The sequence below is a fragment of the Mauremys reevesii genome, linkage group 18 (genome assembly GCF_016161935.1).
Source record: "Mauremys reevesii isolate NIE-2019 linkage group 18, ASM1616193v1, whole genome shotgun sequence".
Classification (NCBI taxonomy): domain Eukaryota; kingdom Metazoa; phylum Chordata; order Testudines; family Geoemydidae; genus Mauremys; species Mauremys reevesii.
Window position 1 is genome coordinate 22,916,405 of NC_052640.1, and position 14,287 is coordinate 22,930,691.

The window sequence follows — 14,287 nt, forward strand, 5'->3', positions numbered from 1 at the left end:
ATCAGTGGCTTACCCTTAGGAGCCCTAACCCTAGTTCAGGAAGACCTACCCATAGGAACCCTAACCCTAGCTCCAAGTGCCCTACCCATAGGAACCCTAACCCTAGCTCCAAGTGCCCTACCCATAGGAACCCTAACCATAGGTCGGGAAGCCCTACCCATAGGAACCCTAACTCTAGGTCAGGAAGCCCTACCCATAGGAACCCTAACTCTAGGTCTGGAAGCCCTACCCTTAGATACCCTAACCCTAGGAAGGGAAGCCCTACCCATAGGAACCCTAACCCTAGTTAGGAAAGACCTAACCGTAGGAACCATAACCGTAGCTCCAATGCCCTACCCATAGGAACCCCAACCCTAGCTCCAAGTGCCCTACCCATAGGAACCCTAACTCTAGGTCGGGAAGCCCTACCCATAGGAACCCTAACCCTAGCTCGGGAAGCCCTACCCATAGGATCCCTAAACCTAGCTCGGGAAGACCTACCCTTAGGAACCCTAACCCTAGCTCCAAGTGCCCTACCCATAGAAACCCTAAGCATAGGTCGGGAAGCCCTACCCATAGGAACCCAAACTCTAGGTCGGGAAGCCCTACCCATAGGAACCCTAACCCTAGCTCGGAAAGCCAGACCCATAGGAACCCTAACCCTAGCTCGGGAAGCCCTACCCTTAGGAACCCTAACCCTAGCTCCAAGTGCCCTACCCATAGGAACCCTAACCCTAGCTCCAAGTGGCCTACCCATAGGAACCCTAACCATAGGTGGGAAAGCCCTACCCATAGGAACCCTAACTCTAGGTCGGGAAGCCCTACACATAGGAACCCTAACTCTAGGTCGGGAAGCCCTACCCATAGAAACCCTAACCCTGGGAAGGGAAACCCTACCCATAGGAAACCTAACCCTAGAACCAAGTGCCCTACCCATAGGAACCCTAACCCTAGGTTGGGAAGCCCTACCCATAGGAACCATAACCCTAGCTATCAGTGGCTTACCCTTAGGAGCCCTAATCCTAGTTCAGGAAGACCTACCCATAGGAACCCTAACCCTAGCTCCAAGTGCCCTACCCATAGGAACCCTAACCCTAAGTCCAAGTGCCCTACCCATAGGAACCCTAACTCTAGGTCGGGAAGCCCTACCCATAGGAACCCTAACTCTAGGTCGGGAAGCCCTACCCATAGAAACCCTAACCCTAGGAAGGGAAGCCCTACCCATAGGAACCCTAACCCTAGTTAGGAAAGACCTAACCGTAGGAACCATAACCGTAGCTCCAATGCCCTACCCATAGGAACCCTAACCCTAGCTCCAAGTGCCCTACCCATAGGAACCCTAACTCTAGGTCGGGAAGCCCTACCCATAGGAACCCTAACCCTAGCTCGGGAAGCCCTACCCATAGGAACCCTAAACCTAGCTCGGGAAGACCTACCCTTAGGAACCCTAACCCTAGCACCAAGTGCCCTACCCATAGGAACCCTAACCCTAGCTCCAAGTGGCCTACCCATAGGAACCCTAACCCTAGGTCGGGAAGCCCTACCCATAGGAACCCTAACTCCAGCTCGGTAAGACCCACCCATCGGAACCCTAACCCTAGCTCCAAGTGCCCTACCCATAGAAACCCTAAGCATAGGTCGGGAAGCCCTACCCATAGGAACCCAAAGTCTAGGTCGGGAAGCCCTACCCATAGGAACCCTAACCCTAGCTCGGGAAGCCATACCCATAGGAACACTAACCCTAGCTAGGGAAGCCCTACCCATAGGAACCCTAACCCTATTTCGGGAAGCCCTACCCTTAGGAACCCTAACCCTAGCTCCAAGTGCCCTACCCATAGGAACCCTAACCCTAGCTCCAAGTGGCCTACCCATAGGAACCCTAACCCTAGGTTGGGAAGCCCTACCCATAGGAACCCTAATTCCAGCTCGGTAAGACCTACCCATCGGAACCCTAACCCTAGCTCCAAGTGCCCTACCCATAGGAACCCTAACCCTAGCTCCAAGTGCCCTACCCATAGGAACCCTAACCATAGGTCGGGAAGCCCTACCCATAGGAACCCTAACTCAAGGTCAAGAAGCCCTACCCATAGAAACCCTAACCCTAGGAAGGGAAGCCCTACCCATAGGAACCCTAACCCTAGTTAGGAAAGACCTAGCTATAGGGAACCTAACCGTAGCTCCAATGCCCTACCCATAGGAACCCTAACCCTAGCTCCAAGTGCCCTACCCATAGAACCCTAACCCTAGCTAGGGAAGCCCTACCCATAGGAACCCTAAAACTAGCTCGGGAAGACCTACCCTTAGGAACCCTAACTCTAGCTCCAAGTGCCCTACCCATAGGAACCCTAACCCTAGCTCCAAGTGGCCTACCCACAGGAACCCTAACCCTAGGTCGGGAAGCCCTACCCATAGGAACCCTAACTCCAGCTCGGTAAGACCTACCCATCGGAACCCTAACCCTAGCTCCAAGTGCGCTACCCATAGAAACCCTAAGCATAGGTCGGGAAGCCCTACCCATAGGAAACCTAACTGTAGGTCGGGAAGCCCTACCCATAGGAACCCTAACCCTAGCTCCAAGTGCCCTACCCATAGGAACCCTAACCCTAGGTTGGGAAGCCCTACCCATAGGAACCCTAACCCTAGCTCGGGAAGCCCTACCCATAGGAACCCTAACCCTAGCTCCAAGTGCCCTACCCATAGGAACCCTAACCCTAGCTCCAAGTGCCCTACCCATAGGAACCCTAACCCTAGGTCGGGAAGCCCTACCCATAGGAACCCTAACCCTAGTTCGGAAAGACCTACCCGTAGCAACCCTAACTGTAGCTCCAATGCCCTACCCATAGGAACCCTAACCCTAGCTCCAAGTGGCCTACCCATAGGAACCCTAAACCTAGTTTGGGAAGCCCTACCCATAGGAACCATAACCCTAGCTCTGGAAGCCCTACCCATCGGAACCATAACCCTAGCTCGGGAAGCCCTACCCATAGGAACCCTAACCCTAGCTTGGGTAGACCTACCCTTAGGAACCCTAACCCTAGCTCCAAGTGACCTACCCATAGGAACCCTAACCCTAGCTTGTGAAGACCTAGCTATAGGAAAACTAACCCTAGCTCCAAGTGCCCTACCGATAGGAACCCTTACCCTAGGGCGGGAAGCCGTAACCATAGAAACCCTAACATTAGGTCGGGAAGCCCTACCCATAGGAACCATAACCCTAGCTCGGGAATATCTACCCATAGGAACCCTAACCATAGCTCCAAGTGCCCTACCCATAGGAACCCTAATCCTAGCTCCAAGTGCCCTACCCATAGGAACCCTAACCCTAGCTCCAAGTGCCCTACCCATAGGAACCCTAACTCCAGCTCGGTAAGACCTACCCATAGGAACCCTAACCCTAGCTCCAAGTGCCCTACCCATAGGAACCCTAACCCTAGGTTCGGAAGCCCTACCCATAGGAACCCTAACCCTAGCTCCAAGTGGCCTACCCATAGGAACCCTAACCCTAGGTTGGGAAGCCCTACCCATAGGAACCCTAACCCTAGCTCCAAGTGCCCTACCCATAGGAACCCTAACCCTAGGTTGGGAAGCCCTACCCATAGGAAACCTAACTCTAGCTCGGTAAGACCTACCCTTCGGAACCCTAACCCTAGCTCCAAGTGCCCTACCCATATAAACCCTAACCATAGCTTGGGAAGACCTACCCATCGGAAGCCTAACCCAGCTCCAAGTGGCCTACCCATAGGATCCCTAACCCTAGGTCGGGAAGCCCTACTCATAGGAACCCTAACTCTAGCTTCAGTGGCCTACCCATATGAACCCTAACACTAGCTCAGGAAGCCCTACCCATAGGAACCCTAACCCTAGCTCGGGGTGCCCTACACATAGGAACCCTAACCCTAGCTTGGGGTGCCCTACCCATAGGATCCCTAACCCTAGGTCGGGAAGCCCTACTCATAGGAACCCTAACTCTAGCTCGGTAAGACTTTCCCATCGGAACCCTAACCCTAGCTCCAAGTGCCCTACTCATAGGAGTCCTAACCCTAGGTCAGGAAGCCCTACCCATAGGAACCCTAACCCTAGTTCGGAAACACCTACCCGTAGGAACCCTAACTGTAGCTCCAATGCCCTACCCATAGGAACTCTAACCCTAGCTCCAAGTGGCCTACCCATAGGAACCCTAAACCTAGGTTGGGAAGCCCTACCCATAGGAACCATAACCCTAGCTCGGGAATATCTACCCATAGGAAACCTAATCCTAGCTCCAAGTGCCCTACCCACAGGAACCCTTACCCAGGGCGGGAAGACCTACCCATAGGAACCCTAACCCTAGCTCGGGAAGATCTACCCGTAGGAACCCTAACCCTAGCTCAGGAAAACCTAAACATAGGAAACGTAAACCTAGCTCGGGAAGCCCTACCCATAGGAACCCTAAACCTAGCTCGGGAAGACCTACCCATAGGAACCCTAACCCTAGCTCCAAGTGCCCTACCCATAGGAACCCTAACCCTAGCTCCAAGTGGCCTACCCATAGGAACCCTAACTCTAGGTTGGGAAGCCCTATCCATAGGAACCCTAACTCTAGGTCGGGAAGCCCTACCCATAGGAACCCTAACCCTAGCTTGGGAAGCCCTACCCATAGGAACCCTAACCCTAGCTCGGGAAGCCCTACCCTTAGGAACCCTGACCCTAGCTCCAAGAACCTAACCCTAGGGCGGGAAGCCCTACCCATACGAACCTTATCCCTAGCTCCAAGTGCCCTAGCCTTAGGAGCCCTAAACCTAGCTACAAGCGCCCTACCCATAGGAACCCGAACCCTAGCTCCAAGCGCCCTACCCAAAGGAACCCCAACCCTAGGGCGGGGCACCCTACCCATAGGAACCCTTACCCTAGCTCCAAGTTCCCTTCCCATAGGAACCCTAATCCTAGGGCAAGAATCCCTATGCATAGGAATCCTAAGCCGAGCTCCAAGTTCCCTACCCATAGGAACCCTAACGCTAGGGCGGAGCGCTCTGCTCATAGGAACCCTAACTCTAGCTCTAAATGCCCTACTGTAAGGGTCCGTGTCTCCTTGTCGGGTGAGGGGTCACTCTTTGCCTTTGGGGCATCTGTTAACCAGGCCGCCTCACTACAGGAGCCTGAGTAAGAAGTTCAGTATTAAAGTGCATGCCCTAGGTCAGGGTGGCAACAAACAGTAGTTCGGGGCTCAGGCCCTCAGGCAGGGGCTGAGCAAGCAAACAGTGTGTAAGCCCGAGCCCTAGGTCAGGGCGGGGCTACAAACAGTACCCTGGGCTCAGACCCTCAGGCAGGGGCTGAGCAAACAAACAGTTGTTCAGGGGCTCAGACCCTCAGGCAGGCACTGAGCAAACAAACAGAAGCTCAGGGTCTCAGACACTCAGGCAGGGCTGAGCAGCGACAGGTAAGTCCAGGCTTCTACGCCTGAGCATTGGGGTGAGGGGGAGACTGCCACCTGTGAGGGAGGTGGCAGGGGGGACGCAGGCCCACCCACTCCACCACGTCCCAGCCCGGGGCCCTAGCAGCGGCGTGGATCCACTGAAGTCAGTGGGGATCCTGGCTGCAACACACTGACATAGGCTCAGGGTCAGCGACAGCCAGACTGGGGTCGGCTCTACCCGGGCCACTTCCAATCTCCCCCTCCAGTGGTACCTGTGTTGTCGTGGCTTCGGCAGGGGGGTCCACCAGCGTTGGCTCCTCAGGATACGAGTGCACGGGTGGGCTTGCCTCCTCCTCTGGGTAGCGGGAACGGGGCATGCTCAGCCAATCCTCTTCTGGGTACCGGGCTCGGGGAAGGCTCGGCCACTCCTCCTCAGGGTACCGGGCTCGGGGAAGGCTCGGTCCAGCAGGAGCTCAGGCACCAGCGTCTCTCCTCTCCAGTGGCCGGCTGCCAACTGAGCATTGGGGCTGGGCCTTTATACTTCCTGTCCCGCCCCTTGATTTCCGGGGGCAGGGACAGGCGGCGGTGACTCCGCCCATTTCGGCGGCTGCTCTGGCTCTGCCCTCTCGGGTGCGGCTGGGAGCCTGTTCGCCTCAATACACCTACCCTAAGGAACCGTAACCCTAGATCCAAGTGCCCTACCCATAGGAACCCTAACCCTAGGGCGGGGCACCCTAACCACAGGAAGCCTAACCCTAGCTCCAAGTGTCCTACCCGTAGGAACCCTAAACCTATGGCGAGAAGCCCTATCCATAGGAAACCTATCCCTAGCTCCAAGTGCCCTACCCATAGGAACCCTAAGCCGAGCTCCAAGTGCCCTACCCATAGGAACCCTAACCCTAGCTCCAAGTGCCCTACTCATAGGAATACTAACCCTAGGGTGGGGCACCCTACCCGTATGAACCCTAACCCTAGCTCCAAGTACCCTACCCGTAGGAACCCTAACCCTAGGGTGGGAAGCCTTACCCATAGGAACCCTAACCCAAGCTCCAAGTGCCCTACCGATAGGAACCCTAACCCTAGGGTGGGGCGCCCTACCCGTTGGAAGCCTAACCCTAGATCCAATTGTCCTACCTGTACAAACCCTATCCCTAGGGCGGAAAGGCCTACCCATAGGAACCCTAATCCTAGCTCCAAGTGTCCTACCCATAAGAACCCTAACCCTTGCTCCAAGTTCCCTACACTTAGGAACCCTAAGCCTAGGGAGGGGCGCCCTACCCGTAATAATCCTAACCCTAGGGCGTAAAGGCCTACCCATAGGAACCATAACAATAGCTCCCAGGGTCCTACCCTTAGGAACCCTAACCCTAGCTCAAAGTGCCCTCCCCATAGGAACCCTAACCCTACCTCCAAGAACCCTACATTTAGGAACCCTAACTCTAGCTCCAAATACCCTACCCACAGGAACCCTAACCCTAGGGCGTGGCGCCCAACCTATAGGAACCCTAAATCTAGCACGGGGTGCCCTACCTTTAAAAACCCTGACCCTAGCTGCAAGTGCCCTACCCGCAGTAACCCTAACCCTAGGGCGAAAAGCCCTACCCATAGGAACCCTAACCCTAGTTCCAGGTGCCCAAACCTTAGGAACCCTAACCCTAGCTCCAAGTGCCCTACCGTTAGGAACCCTAACCTAGGGCGGGAAGCCCTACCCATAGGAACCCTAACCCTAGCTCCAAGTGCCGTACCTATAGGAACCCTAACCCGAGCTTCAATTGCCCTACTCATAGAAACCCTAACCCTAGGGTGGGGCGCGCTACCCATAGGAACTCAAACTCTAGCTCTACGTGCCCTGCCCTTAGGAACCCTAACACTATGGTGGGAATCCCTACGTATAGGAACCCTAACACTAGCTCAAAGTGCCCTACCCATAAGAATCCAAACCCTGGCTACAAGTGCCCTACCAATAGGAGCCCTAACCCTAGCTCAAAGTGCCCTCCCCACAAGAAACCTAATCCTAGGGAGGGAAGCCCTAACCATACGAACCCTAACCCTAGCTCTAAGTGCCCTACCCTTATGAACCCAAACCCTAGGGCGCGAATCCCTACCAATAGGAACCCTAACTCTAGTTCCAAGTGCCCTACCCATAGGAAATCTAACCCTAGGGAGGAAAGCTGTACCCATAGGAACCCTAACCCTAGCTCCAAGTGCCCTACGCTTAGGAACCCTAACCCTAGCTCCAAGTGCCCTATGCTTAGGAACCCTAACCCTACCTCCAAGTGCCCTACCCTTAGGAACCCTAACCCTAGCTGCAAGAGCCATACCCATAGGAACCCTAACTCTAGCTCCAAGTTTCCTGCCCTTAGAAACCCTAACCCTCTGGCAGGAAGCCCTACCCATAAGAACGCTAAGCCTAGCTACAAGTGCCCTACCCTTAGGAACCCTAACCCTAGCTCCAAGTGCCCTAGCCTTAGGAACCCTAACCCTAGGGCAGGGCGCCCTACCCGTAGGAAGCCTAACCCTATCTCCCAGTGTCCTAACCGTAGGAACCCTAACTCTAGGGCGGGAAGCCCTACCCATAAGAACCCGAACCCTGGCTACAAGTGCCCTACCAATAGGAACCCTAACCCTAGCTCAAAGTGCCCTCCCCACAGGAACACTAACCCCAGCTCCATGTGCCCTGCTTATGGAACCCTAACCATAGCTCCAAGTGTCCTACCCTTAGGAACCCTAATCCTAGGGAGGGAAGCCCTAACCATACGAACCCTAACCCTAGTTCTAAGTGCCCTACCCTTATGAACCCAAACCCTAGAGTGGGAAGCTGTACCCATAGGAACCCTAACCCTTTCTCCAAGTGCCCTACGCTTAGGAACCCTAACCCTATATCCAACTTTCCTACCCTTAGGAACCCTAACCCTAGGGTGGGGCGCCCTACCCGTAGGAACACTTACCCTAGCTGCAAGTTCCATACCCTCAGGAACCCTAACCCCAGGGCGGGAAGCCCTACCCATAGGCAACCTAACCCTAGCTCCATGTGCCCTACCCATAGGAACCCTAAACCTAGCTCCAAGTTCCCTACCCATAGGAACCCTAACTCTAGTTCCATGTTCCCTAGCCTTAGGAACCCTAACCCTAGCTTCAAATTACCTACTCATAGGAACCCTAACTCTAGGGCGGGAGGCCCCACCTATAGGAACCCTAACCCTGGCTCTAAGTGCCCTACCCTTAGGAACCCTAACTCTATGGCGAGAAGGCCTACCCACAGGAACCCTAACCCTAGCTCCAAGTGCCGTACCCTTAGGAACGCAAACCTTAAGGTGGGAAGCCCTACCTATAGGAACCCTAACCCTAGCTCTAAGTGCCCTACCCATAGGAACCCTAACCCTACCTCCAAGTGCCCTACCCTTACGAACCCTATCTCTAGGGCAGGAAGACCTACCCATAGGAACCCAAACCCTAGCTCCAAGTTCGCTACTCATAGGAACTCTAACCTTAGGGCGGGGCACCCTACCCATAGGAACCCTAACCCTTGCTCTAAGTGCTCTACCCTTAGGAACCCTAACCCTAGAGTGGGAAGCCCTACCTATAGGAACGCTAACCCTAGCTCCAAGTGCCCTACCCTTAGGAACCCTAACCCTAGCTCCAAGTGCCCTACCCATAGGAACCCTAACCGTAGGGCAGGAATCCCTACCCATAGGAACCCTAACCCTAACTCCAAGTGCCCTACCCTTAGGATACCTAAACGTAGCTCCAAGTGCCCTACCCTTAGGAACCCTATCCCTAGTTCCAAGTTCCCTACCCTTAGGAATCCTAACTCTAGGGCGGGAAGCCCTACCCATAAGAACCCGAACCCTGGCTACAAGTGCTCTACCAATAGGATCCCTAACCCTAGCTCCATGTGCCCTGCCTATAGGAAGCGTAACTATAGCTCCAAGTGCCCTACCCTTAGGAACCCTAATCCTAGGGAGGGAAGCCCTAACCATATGAACCCTAACCCTAGTTCTAAGTGCCCTACCCTTATGAACCCAAACCCTTGGGCGGGAATCCCTACCCATAGGAACCCTAACGCTAGCTCCAAGTGCCCTACTGATAGGAACCCTAACCCTAGCTCCAAGTTTCCTACCCTTAGGAACCCTAACCCTAGCTCCAAGTTTCCTACCCTTAGGAACCCTAACCCTAGGGTGGGAAGCCCTACCCATAAGAACCCGAACCCTGGCTACAAGTGCTCTATCAATAGGATCCCTAACCCTAGCTCCATGTGCCCTGCCTATAGGAAGCGTAACTATAGCTCCAAGTTCCCTACCCTTAGGAACCCTAACCCTAGGATGGGAAGCCCTACCCATAGGAACCCTAACCCTAGCTCCAAGAACCCTACCCATAGGAACCCTAACCCTAGGTCCAAGTGCCCTAACCGTAGGAACCCTAACCCTAGGGCGGGGTATCCTACCCATAGGAACTCTAACCCTATCTCTAAGTTCCCTACCCTTAGGAACCCTAACCATGGCTCCAAGTGCCCATCTCATTTGAATCCTAACCCTAGGGCGGGTCTTCCTACCCATAGGAACCCTAACCCTAGGTCTAAGTGCCCTATCCTTATGGCATGCTTGTGAATTTTCAGTGTTAGAGTTGTGCTAAACTCATTGGTTTCGCTTCCGGGGGATTCGAGGTGCATTTTAATCTATTGCTATAAGAGAGGGCTGGCACCCTTCTAAACTCCATTGCACCCCAAATCTCAAAGGGAAACTCCACCCAAAACAAATTCATTTTACCTAGCTTGGTACCCAAACTACATGAAATAACAAATGAACAACTGTAATAATAATTAATAATGCCTTGCTCTTATACAGGGGGTGTTTCAATCAGTAGATCTCAAAGCACTTTACAAAGGCCCCTTTTACAGATGAGGAAGCTGAGGCATAAAGAAGTTAATTGATTTGCCCCAGCCGACGAGCTGGTGAGCCAGGAATAGAACCAAGGTCTCTGGAGGCCTAGCCCAGTGTTCTATCCACTAGGGAACACTGCTGTACAAATGCTAGTCCCCTAGCCCTTACAACACGCCATCAAGGCACAGTGCTTTCTAAACGTTAACGTCCTAATTCTCACAGCCTCTTTCTAATGTACAAGTGGGGGGAAATGGAGGCACAGAGGAGCTATAAGAGGGTTGCTCAAGGTCACCACAGCAAGTCTGTGGTAGAGTGTGGCTGAGAATGTGATCCCAGCACTGCACTCTTTCCTCTAGAGCAGGGGTGGCCGACCTGAGCCTGAGAAGGAGCCAGAATTTACCAATGTACATAGCCAAAGAGCCACAGTAATATGTTAGCAGCTCCTCCACCCTTCTCCCAGCGCCTCCCACCCACCGGCAGCCCTGACAATCAGCACCTTCCCCTCCTCCCCACACCTCCTGATCAGCTGTTTCATAGGGTGCAGAAGGCTCTTGAGGGGGGAGGGGGAGGAGCAAGGGCCCGGCAGGCTCAGGGGAGGGGGCGTGAAGGGGTGGAGTGGGGGTAGGGCCTGTGGCAGAGCCGGGGGTTGAGCAGTGAGCACCCCCCGACCCATTGGAAAATTGGCGCCTGTAGCTCCAGCCTCAGAGTCGGTGCCTATACAAGGAGCTGCATATTAACTTCTGAAGAGCCGCATGTGGCTCCGGAGCCACAGATTAGCCACCCCTGCTCTAGAATGTCATCAAAATACTTATCGATCCTAAAGCTTCCCCACAACCAATGCATGGCAGAATAAGGTACAATCAAAATTCTGAATCACCAGCAGCTAATAAAAGACACTGACGTATGAACCGAGGTTTGTCAAAGCAGAGCTCTTCTGCATGGATCATAAAAAAAAAAAAGGCTCTGTAATAGACAAGTAAGAAAGTGATGAAGATCTGGAATAAAGACGCTAGCAAAGGCAGCCAGCAGCATCACAGAAAGGGCAAGCGCCAGCAGCATTCCAGAGGAGGGAATAGGCAACTTGGAGAAAAATAAGGTGGTGGATCAAGGATAATCCCAAGCTTTGTGGCCTCCATGGCACAGCGAAGGTATTCATTAAGAGATGGAAAGAATGAAATCAGCCACTGAACAGAGAGGACTCTTGCCTCGGGAGAATTTAAATCTCTGAAGCATTTAGAAAAGCTAATAACCTGGCTTTCATATCATGTTTTCCATATTGTCCTGAATGAATGAATGAAAGAAAATCTGATTATTTGCACAACACTATTGTTATGCAAAAGAATCAGCGTCTCTGCTCCAGATATGTGATGCTGTAAAGGCCCAGGTGGAGACACTACATAATTATGCAACAGAATAAACACAACACTGCATCCTAGAGTGGCGTGTGGGCCTTAGCCCTCACATGCCACAAGAAGCAAGGTGGGTCTTAAGTTCTTTGGCAGAGGAGAGATGGAGCAGCAGCTTCCCAGGAGGCATCTGCTGATCACTCTCCAAGCCAGTAAGGTAGAATTCCAGGAGGTCTGAGGGGGTGAAAGAGACAAAGGGATCTCCCAGGAGACACTCAGGCGAGCCACCTGGTGTGGAAACAGGTGTAGGAGGGGGTGGAGCTGAGTGTTGTTGCTTAGGAGCTGAAGCCATAATCTTGTGTTTATGACATCACACTCATCTCCCTGACAACCGATTGCAATGTCACAATCAAAGGGATTATTAGGGTGACGCCAAGCATAGAATTTACAGCCAGGCAGATGAATTTGGAGCAAACACTGAGCCTGTTTCCAGCCGTTGCCTCCCACACTAAGCAACCGGCATTGCGTCTCCAGTGTAACCTAATGCTGGCATTGCGCTGTGCGACCCATATAACCCTCTTGGCACAAGCGGAGCCAGACTCTCCGGATGCCGGGGTGACTGCTGCATGACGGGACAAGTGTTAATACTGATGGGAAGAGCGATTAAAACAATGCATTAGTAACCTAAGCATGAATCCTGACCACCAAGGCTAAGCCATGCAATGAAATACCAGGCTCCATGGGTATCTCCTTGCTCTCTGGGTCTTTTTCTTGTATAGGCGCCTATTATCTCCCCACCCCCGTCCCAATTTTTCACACTTGCTGTCTGGTCACCCTAGAGGGAGAGAAAAACTGCAACGATTTCTGAAAAAGATGAAAACAAGATAAGTTACCCCCACTAACCACAATTTAAAATACACTGGTATCTGGCAGGAATAAACCACAGCACCTTGCAAATTCAGTGGCTTAATGTTACTGTTGCAATAGCAAATCAGTAACAAACCAAGCCAGCCAGGCACAGAGAGGCCGCCTACTGATTCGTGGTACTGTGGTACAGCTGTGCCTGCATAGCTAGACTACAATACACTACCTAGTACCTAGCTGTGATAAGAGACAACTGTGCCCCAGAGTGTTTAACTAGAGAAGACATGGGGTGGGAGGGGAAAGAGAGTGGCAAAGTGACTTGCCCAAGTCACATAGCAGGAAGTCAGTGGCAGAGCTTGGACTAGCACCTCCGTCGCCTGACTCTCTATCCGTTGGACAACACTCCCTCTTCTGTATAGTCTCATAGCCCATGTGTGAGCTGGGCTATCTACATTATTCATACCCCACCTGTGGCTCTCTCATTCTGTGGCAGGGAGAGTCACATTTGTTCTAAACGAAGCTGGTCAGACGCGGTCAGATTCTCAGTATTACTAGCCCTGCCAGCACTCGCTGCCACTGGGCTCTGCCCTCAGGAGGCTACGGATCCGCTGCATCATTATTTGTTAGGATAGTGCTAGTCACTGGAGGGCCATGGTGGCTCTGTCCTGGGCAGAGATCCTGTGCTGCAGGGGATTTGCTTCTCCCAGCCTATTGGGAGCTTGAACTGAAGACCAAGCCTGGATACTGAAGTAAATATCAGCTTTATTAATCACATCTGCCCTGCCTGGCTGTCACACAGCATTGACTAAACTCCCAGGCCCTGCCTCATCACACACTGCACCCAGTGCAAAATCGGGGAATGGATTCTCTGTGGGTGGTGTCTTCTTCAGTTGTGCCGCTACCCTTAGCAGGAACCCAGAAAACTGGAGTTCCAGTTCAGCCTCATTATACCAGAGGGGTGGAGGCAGTGGTGAGCTGGAGCCGGTTCACATGAACCGGTTGTTAAATTTAGAAGCCGGTTTAGAACCGGTTGTTAAAGGGGTGGGCAAACTCCGGCCCGCAGGACCATCCTGTCCGGCCCGCCTGAGCTCCCAGCTGGGGAGGCTCCCCCGGCTTCCCCCCTCTCGCAGAGCCCGGCGCCAGCGCTCTGGACCGCTCCTGGGCAGCTCAGCAGCTCCTACCGCTTTGAGCGGCATGGTAAGGGGGTGGGGCTGCGAGCTCCAGCGGGCTGCGCGGCATCCATACACGCTGCCCTGAGCAGCATGGTAAGGGGGCCGAACCGGAGCTGGATAAGGGGCAGGGAGCGGTTGGATGGGGCAGAGGTTCTGGGGGGGGGGCAGTTGGTGTGGGAGTTTCGGGGATCTGTCGGGGTGGTGGGGTCAGGGCAGTCAGGGGACAGGGAGCGGGGTGAGTTGGGTAGGGGTGGGGCCCTGGGGGGGGTAGTTAGGTTGGGGGGGGGGTCTCGGGCTTGTACTCACTGGGCGGTGCTTAATAAGCGGTTCCTGCTGCTGAAAACCTGCAGCGAGTGACAGACCCGTCGCTGAAGACCCGGTAGGGAACTGGTTATTAACATTCTGGCAGCTCATCACTGGGTGGAGGACAGAGGTAATGTTCAGACGCAAACGTTTGTGAGGTGTGGGGGAATCACAGGGAGAAAGTTTAGATACAGAGTCTTGATTCAGATCCATAGAGATAGGCCCCCAATGGGGAATTTTCATCCAAATCTGGTCTTTCCCAAGGATTGGTGCTGGTACGGAATAGGACCCATCTCTATAAGACAGTGGAAGATACTCAGCTGGTAGACACCAGCTGAGTGTCATTGACAG